The sequence below is a fragment of the Eumetopias jubatus genome, unplaced genomic scaffold (assembly GCF_037043125.1).
Source record: "Eumetopias jubatus isolate StellerSeaLion01/CBP00866 unplaced genomic scaffold, mEumJub1_p1.0 scaffold_17, whole genome shotgun sequence".
NCBI classification, from domain to species: domain Eukaryota; kingdom Metazoa; phylum Chordata; class Mammalia; order Carnivora; family Otariidae; genus Eumetopias; species Eumetopias jubatus.
The window spans coordinates 50,753,415-50,762,363 of record NW_028274823.1 but is presented as its reverse complement, the minus strand read 5'-3'; positions in this window follow the sequence as shown (position 1 = coordinate 50,762,363).

Below are 8,949 nucleotides of genomic sequence, written 5' to 3'. Positions count from 1 at the left end.
CTCAGGATGTAGCCAGAGAGAACGGACGTTTCTGGGACACCTACCATGTGCCAGGCCCTGCCACATACTTGGGATCCATTATCTCAATTTAACTCCCGGGGCCATTCCATTCCAGTTTTGCAGATGAGTCAAACCCAGCCATAAAGAGATGACTTGACTTGCCCAGTGTCAAACGAGTAATAGGCAAGATTTGAATCCAGTTCTGCCTGATTTTCGGAACTCTTTCCACCCAGCAGCGATTTCCCAGTGAATGAGTTTTGGAGGAGGCCACTGTCTGGTGGGACAGTCTTGAGGAAGGCCTCCAGGCCAAGAGGACATAGTAGAAACGGGGAGGGTGACAAGTGAAGGTGCGCAGACGAGAGCTGCGGGCCGGGAGTAGGCAGGTCTGACTGGCACAGAGAGTGTGTGAGAACAGTGGGGGCAGGAAGAAAAGCAGTTTGGAGCCAGGTGGGGAGTCGTTGGGAATGTCAGGTTGAGGAGTTTGGCTTTGTTTCCTCAGGCCACGGGAGACCATTTGCAGTGAGGTCTTAGTGTGCCTTTGGAAGAGGAACAGGAAGCCTGGAGTGTGGGGTTTCTGGGGCTTTCTGCCATCCCCACCCCCAGCAGGTGGAAAACTGGAAAGGACTCGTTATTTTTATTTTATTTTATTTTTTTAAAGATTTTATTTATTTATTTGAGAGAGAGAGAATGAGAGATAGAGAGCACGAGAGGGAAGAAGGTCAGAGGGAGAAGCAGACTCCCCGCCGAGCAGGGAGCCCGATGTGGGACTCACTCCCAGGACTCCAGGATCATGACCTGAGCCGAAGGCAGTCACTTAACCAACTGAGCCACCCAGGCACCCTGGAAAGGACTAGTTTAGGCAGAAATGTCCCTCAAGACAAAGCATGGTCAGCAGTGGGGGAGGGGAGATTTCAGATCCAGCAGGACAGGGCAACAGAAGGCACTGAGGTACGGAGGGTGCATAAGGCAGAGGAAAGATTGTGGCTTTGGCACATGACAGACCTCTTTCAGGTCTCAGCTCTGTGAACCTGGGCACATAATTTTGCTTTGATGACATTGAAATTGAATGAGCTCTGTGTGAGAGAACCTGCAGATTTCTTCACTTTAACATGCCTCTAAGTGTAGCCCCTTTAGTATCTGTGTCTGACCTTCTTGAGGAGCCCCTTTCCTACAGGGGAACAGGGAAACCTCACATGTCTATTGACAGGCTCCACTAGCCCATTCAGTTACCTCTCAGTGAAAATGTTCCCACTCTTCATTTCTGTCTTTCTCTCAGAGCTGGCTTAAATAGTTCCTTTGGGATTAATGAATAACATTTTAAGTAAATGTCTGGTCTTTCAGATTTTTCACTTCTTTCCCTTCTTCTGTCCAAGATGGCGCTTGGTTATTTGAGGGCTTTACTGCATTCTCCAGGTTAACGGAGGGACGGGCCTTGGATTTGCATGGTGTCTTCCATATCCAGGAGCTAGTCTGGTCTGCTCCTTGGACTGGTGGCCACTAAGGTGAGACTGATCTCTTCCGGCCTTCTGGGTGATGTGCTGGTGGGGTCTGTGGTTTTGGCCATTTGTCCTCAGGTCACAAAGAAGTTCCTGTCCATGATGGCCTCTTTCTCTTGATCCTAGGCCTCTGCCCTCTCAGTACCTCTGTGTACCCTCCTTTGATCGCCTCTTTGGGGGAGGGTCAGGGGTTCTGTCTCAGACTCATTCCTCTGGCCACTTCCTACAGTTTCTGCTGTGCCATCACCCTCTTGTCATGTTGGAAAGCTTCTGAGTGACTTTTCTTAAAGAAAAACTCTTGCTAGTAGACATGGGAAGTGAGTGGGCCTTTAATTGTTTGGATGGCTTTGGCTTTCCCCTCGACCTATCTAATTTATCTCTTCAGCCTGAGACTGCAGTGAGGGGGGGAAGGTGTAACACAATAGCCTGAGCTCCCCTCCCCCACTCCCTCCCTCCCTCCATCCATCTTTTGTTCTCACAGCTTTGTGAATGTGAAGGGATGAACATCCTGACTTCTACTTTGGGGAAATACGGCACCACAAGTCGTATGGTTCAAGGGTACTGACTCCATGCTAAACTCCAGGAACAGACAGATAACTAAGGCCTGGACAACTACACCATTCCCTTCCCCTGGCCAGTGATTGGTTCAGGGATGGACTTGTGACCGTATTTGTGCAATGAGAGATAGCTCTGGGAACTTATTAGAACTTATAACAGAGGAGTGCCTGGGTGGCTTAGAGGGTTAGGCATCCAATTCATGATCTCACTCAGGGTTGTGAGATTGAGCCCTGCTTTGGGCTCTGCGCTCAGCAGGGAGTCTGCTTGTCTTCCTCCCTCTGCCTCTCCCTGTGCTCGCTCACTTGCTCTCAAATAAATAAATAAATCTTAAAAAAAAAATAAAAGCTTAGCTGTGGATTGTGCAAGACTGTTGAATCACAGATCTGTACCTCTGAAACAAGCAATATATGTTAAGAAAAAAAAAAGAAGAAGAAGAAGATAGCAGGAGGGGAAGAATGAAGGGGGGAAATCGGAGGGGGAGACCAACCCTGAGAGTGATGGACTCTGAGAAACAAACTGAGGGTTCTAGAGGGGAGGGGGGTGGGGGGATGGGTTAGCCCGGTGATGGGTATTAAAGAGGGCACGTTCTGCGTGGAGCACTGGGTATGCACAAACAATGAATCATGGAACACTACATCCAAAACTAATGATGTAATGTGTGGTGATTAACATAACAATAAAAATGTAAAGTAAAAAAAAAAAGCTTATAACAGGGGCTCCTGGGTGGCTCAGTCAGTTAAACATCTGCCTTCGGCTCAGGTCATGATCCCAGGGTCCTGGGATTGAGCCCCATGTTGGGCTCTGTGCTCATCAGGGAGCCTGATTCTCCTCTCCCCCTGCTTGTGCTCTTTCTTTCTCTCTCAAATAAATAAATAAAATCTTTAAAAACAAAACAACTTATAACAGAGAAGCTCCTTTAAAAAATTTTAACAATGAGACATAATTTATATAGAGGGAAATGCACTGATCTTTAGTGTTTAGTGTGAAGAGCTTTGACAAATGGGGGCGCCTGGGTGGCTCAGTTAGTTAAGCATCTGCCTTCGGCTCAGGTCAGGATCCCAGGGTCCTGGGATCGAGCCCCACACCGGGCTCCCTGCTCGGCGGGAAGCCTGCTTCTCCCTCTCCCACTCCCCCTGCTTGTGTTCCCTCTCTTGCTGTGTCTCTCTCTGTTGAATAAATAAATAAAATCTTAAAAAAAAAAGACCTTTGACAAATGTATACACATTTGTGTAACTAACGCCCAAATAAAGGTATAGATCATTCCCATCACCCTCAGAAGTTCCCTAGGCCCTTTTCCAGTCAATCCCAGAAAGTCTCTTCTTGTCCCTTTCTAGTCAATACCAGTCTCTTCCCAGTACACACAGTAAAGGCAATCATTATTCTGACTTTTATCCTTATAGATTACTTTTCCTGTTCTAGAACTTTTCATTTTGGATTTTTCATTCTGTTCCACTTATCTATTTGCCTATACTTAATCCAACATCACAGTACCCTAATATATTGCCTTGGAGTTAAGCAGTATAAATGTTTTAATTTTGTTCTTTTTCAAGACTGTTTTTGTTAGTTAGGTCCTTTGAATTTTCATATATATTTTAGAATTACCCTTCCAATTGTTCACAGCATGCTGGGATTTTGATTGGAACCTCAATGAATCTGTAAATCAATTTGGAGAAAGTTGACATCTTATCCATATTGAATCTTCCAAACCATGAATATGGTATATCTCTCCCCCCCCCCCTTTTTTTTAGGTTTTCTTTCATTCCTCTCAGCAGTGTTTGGTTCTCAATGTAGAAGTCTTTTATTATGTTCATTACCAAGTATTTTATATTTCGTGATGCTATTATAAAAGGTATTTTTAAAAATTTCATTTTCCAGTTGTTTGTGGCTAGTCTAGATGTTCTCTCTTTCGTGTCTGCTAAGCTGGTGGGAGGTGAGTCATGCAAGAGACATCTCATGGGGAGATGGTCTCCCTGAGAGTGAATTCAAAACAGAGGGGAGAAGAGCTGAAAGATGGAGGGTGGGTGGTGGGGGGTGGGGGACGAAACAGAGAAAGAGACAGAGACAGGGAGAGAGATGGAGGGAGAGAGCTCTGAAGAAAAGATCTGAGCTCCTAGATTCCATTTTGGCTGAAGCCAGGTCTACCATGGATATTACTGGAGACAATAAATTTATTTATTTTGGTGAAGCCATTTTGAGCTAGATTCCTGTCACTTGCAGCTGAAGGAGTCCTGACTAATCCAATGTCTAACTTGGCCCAGCCTTGCAGACTAGTGTGTAGCTGGGTATGAGTTCCATGCCAATGAAGAAAAGACACAACATGGATCACCAATTTATTCTCTCTTCCCATGAGTGAGAGCTGTGGGGCTTCGGGTTTCCTCCTGAGGTGAGGAACTATGAAGTGAGCCCACTGTTCAGTTCTTTCCTCTTCTTTTCTTCTTTTTCCCCCCTTTCTCCCTCACTTCTTTCTTTCCTTCCTTCCTTCTTTCCCTCCAAAGCACAGTCTAAACCTCTGTAGAAGAATTTAAAAACCAACATTGCCTCTGTGAGCTGGTCTGTGGTCCTGCCATTTGAGATACAGTAGATCTCCTCAGTTTTGCCGAGGCACGTGGGATTTATTTTTGTCCCTCCTCGGGCCTGTGGCATCACAAAAAGCACTCTAGCTTTTGAGGGCTGCTTTCTCTGCAACCCAGGGAATGCCGCTGCCTCTCATTAAATTCTTCCAGTTTAGACTGTCCCTCCGGTGGTGGGGGAAGGACTTGGGGGTAGGAGTGGGGGAATGTGTATATGGGAAGCACTTGCTATTTTTGCCACTAGGTTAGCCACCCATGCACCCAGTCATGCATTCTCTGAGCTCTGAACGTTTCATGGAAAGAAAGGTAAAATATGCACTGTGTTCCATATACATTATCTTACTGGATTCCTACTGCAACCCTTTGAGGTGGGCATTATTACCCTCATTTTTTCAGACGAGGAAGCTGAAGTTTAGAGCATGTAAGCCACATATTAAGTCCAGACAATGAGAAGGTGACAGAGCTGACATTTAAACCCCCAGTGCCCCCGCTGTTTGTATTCTGAGAAGCTGTCTTGGTTTCCTGTGTGTGAGGGCCGTGCTGAGCAGTGCAGGAGGCGGAGGGAGGATGAACACTGACCAGGTGTGAATCTTGTCATCCAACCCAGCAGCCCCTTAGAGGAGCTGACAATGAGTACATAACTGAATGCAGAGGGGAAGGGAGGAGCATCTGAATGTAATGATGTGAATCTTTGGGATACAGGAACCAAAAAAAAAAATGAGAATTTCAGGGACTTCGCAAAATCCTAAGTTATTCTTAAGACTTCCAATGTTCTTCATTCTCTTTATACATTTTTATATATAACTAAATGTTTTGATGAAGAAATATTAAGTCAGTAGAGTAGAACTATAGCCTATGATGCGTATTAAAACAAAGGAAAATGCCAGTGAACATAACTGGGTAGTGTCTGAATAATGTCACATTGAGATCTCCTAGCAAGGTTAGCAGCACTAAGGAATTCCTTGTCTTCCAAAACTTGTTATTTCTTGGAACATAAGATTTATGTAAAATATACTGTGCATATAAACTTATTAATATTTATTTTATTTGCAAGAATAACTCACCATTAGCAGCAAAAAGGGCATCAAACACACACTGGTAACACAACAGCCTTGAGCAAGACTGACTCATGTCAACCTTAACCTTCAACTCTGCCTGTCAGCGCTTCCTACTCTTGCTTTGACTTGACATTGGCAGATTCCTTCAAACCAGTAATGCGTCTATACTAATAAGCTTTGATTCTCACAGGAGAATATGATACTGTTTCTGGTTTTCTTAGTTGCTTTTTCTCAGGAGTTGAGATTTGGAAGAGTATTTAAATTTCCTGAGAAAGAACAGGAAGGAGTTTCTGAAGGGAGACCCTGGTCTTGAGGAAGGTCCAGATACAAGAGAGCAGGTTTGGGGCAGGTAAATGTAATGTGCAGCTGCAGGACTCACAGCGGACTTCCTATGGGAGCTGGCACGTGAGCTGGGACATGAAGGGTGGGCAGGATTTAGAGATTGAGGTGGGCGTACGAGTGGGGAGAAAGGCATTCCATGTGGACTGCACAGCTTGAGCGAAGTAAGACCGAGAAGCTGGAAACTGGGGATACTCCAGGCAATTAGATTGACCTTGAGCAGAGCTGTTTTTGAAAGGGGGTGGTTAACAATACAATTGGAAGGGTAGAGTGGGGCTAAATCCACGGGGAGGGAGGCTCAGGCCTCATTTACATCTCTCTGTCCGGTAAAGTAGGTATTCCAGGGTTATTTGTTTCTTTTGTGATGAGGAGATTGAGGCCCACGACTTGCTTGAGGTCACAGGGGTAATAAGTGGTAGAAATTGGGGAAGATGAACTCTATAGAACACATAGTCCAATGTCTTGTTCATCACCAGCACACACTGGAAGTCTCTGGAATGAGGCAGTCCTTGGGATTTCTTAAATGTCTGTTGAGTTGAACTGATGTGTAGAAATTGAAGGGAAATTAGGTTTTGGTTAAATATGAGCAAATGCTTTCAGGAAAAACAGACTTCTGCAACAAGTTGTTTTAACCCCCCCCCCTTTTTTTGAGGTCTATATCTTTCTTTCATTTATCTATCCTTTATTGATATGAATTTATAGCTGATCATGGTTCCCTCTTCCTTTTGGCCACAAGGAAGTCTAATGTCAAATTTGTGGCTCTATAAAATGGGATGGTTTGCCTTTCTGCATGCTAATCTTAGCCCTTGCTTTGTTTCTTCCTGCCTTTCTGTCCCTTTGCTGTTCATTTTCTCTTTCAGCATTTGACATATTCATTCAAGCCGCCTCAAATTTGGACATAATTAACTAATCTATAACTAATTGGGCACAGACTAAGAAATGCTAAGTCAGATGTGCAGAACAATGTAATATGCTGCCTTGTGAGGTCATGAGCTCACTGCCATCAGAGGTGTGTAAGAGAAGACTGAAGCATCGTTTGGCTCAAAGATCCCTTCGGTTCTGAGATTTTCTGATTATAAGAGTTGGGAATAGGTCATTCTTTCACTGCATCCGCAGCCATCCCCCCAACAAGCTGCACCCCTGTGCCCAGAGTAAAATCCTCATTCTCTTGCTGGCCTGAGGTCCTTTGGCTACACAGCCTAATGAGACTCTGGGGGCTGGGGATGCAGGGTGTCTGGCACTGGGGCAACACTGCAAATGACATTAATAGCATGTGACTAGCAGTGGATTGATTGAGTAAGCAGATGTTAAGGTTTTGGCTGATAATGATTCATTACTATTTGGGAAAAACCTGATAGGGATGCTCTCACTCTAAGAATTAATTAGTTTATGCTTCATCAGTTGTATTGAGCAGAGTGTAAATGGCCCTTCTGAGTACAGAGCTCTCCAGTTAGGGGAATTAGCATTCCTTCCACCCAGCAAGATCATGGGAACAGTGAGCTTCCTTCCATGGAAGAACAGGCAGAGGGGGAGGGGAGGAACAAGGAGACGGAAAAGCGTGCATACCTGATGTTTGCCTTTCCAGCTTCCATCCCTCCTCCTCCGCAGCTTATCATTTGGGGATGTACCCCTTTGCCACTCTCAGTCTATGCTAGGGCGGGGCTGCTCCCTAGCCCAAGTTGGGAGGGAGACAATGTGACCAAAGCTGGGCCAATCAGTGTACTGCATTGCCTGGGCCACAGTGATTGCCTCACGGATGTACCTGTGTGACCCAGTGAGAATACCCTGAGACTCAGTGAGACGTTTGCTGGGAACCTAGGGAAGGCCATTCCCTCACTTTTCCCGAAGGGGTGTGAGGTAGGAGCTGCAGCAGCCATTTTGTGATTCCGGTCTGCAAGCCATTGAATCGTTCCCAGCGTTTGAGCCTCCCCAGCTGGTACTATGGGGAGCAGAGACAGCTGTCCCCACTGAAACCTATCTAAATTATAGATTCATGAGCAAAAAGAGGACCATTGTTTTTTAAGCTATTAAGTTAGGGGTGATTTGTTACATATCAATTGACCAGAACAGCGTATTTTCTGTATTTTGGACTGTAGACCAATCTTTCCTTATTGCAAACCTCATCATCTTACCTTTGCTTAAAAATTCCTCAGAAGCCGGGCACCTGGGTGGCTCAGTGGGTTAAGTGACTGCCTTCGGCTCAGGTCATGATCCTGGAGTCCTGAGATCGAGTCCCACATCGGACTCCCTGCTCAATGGGGAGTCTGCTTCTCCCTCTGATCCTGCCCCTTCTTGTGCACTCTCTCTCACTCTTTCTCTCTCTCAAATAAATAAATAAAATCTTAAAAAAAAAAAAAAATTCCTCGGAAGCCTGCTGGTTAAAGACCAGACACCTTTGTGTGGTATTCAAGGCCTTTCTGGTGCTACCTCTGTGATTTCATCTCCCTGCCCTTCCTCTCAGGACTCCTGTCCTTCTGTCACACGGAACTGCTTGTGGTTCCCTAAATAGCTCATGCTCTCTCAGGCAGACCATGCTGTTTCCTCTGCCCGGAGTGCCTGTCTGTCCCTACCAGATGACATCTCTGTGGAGGATACCCTCCCTTCTCTTTTCTCTTTTTCGAACTCCTGTTAGTCAAATGTTAGAGCCCATAGATTAATTACTGTATTTTCCAATTCAACTATTTTTGTACCTATTCTTTGATTTGCCATATGGAGAATTTCCCTTACTTTATCTTCCAACTCTTCTTTTTTAAAGTGATTTTTTAAAAAGATTTTATTTATTTGACAGAGAGAGAGCACAAGCAGGGGAAACGGCAGGCAGAGGGAGAGGGAGAAGTAGACTCCCCGCAGAGCAGGGAGCCCAATGTGGGGCTCAATCCCAGGACCCCGGGATCATGACCTGAGCCGAAGGCAAGACGCTTAACGACT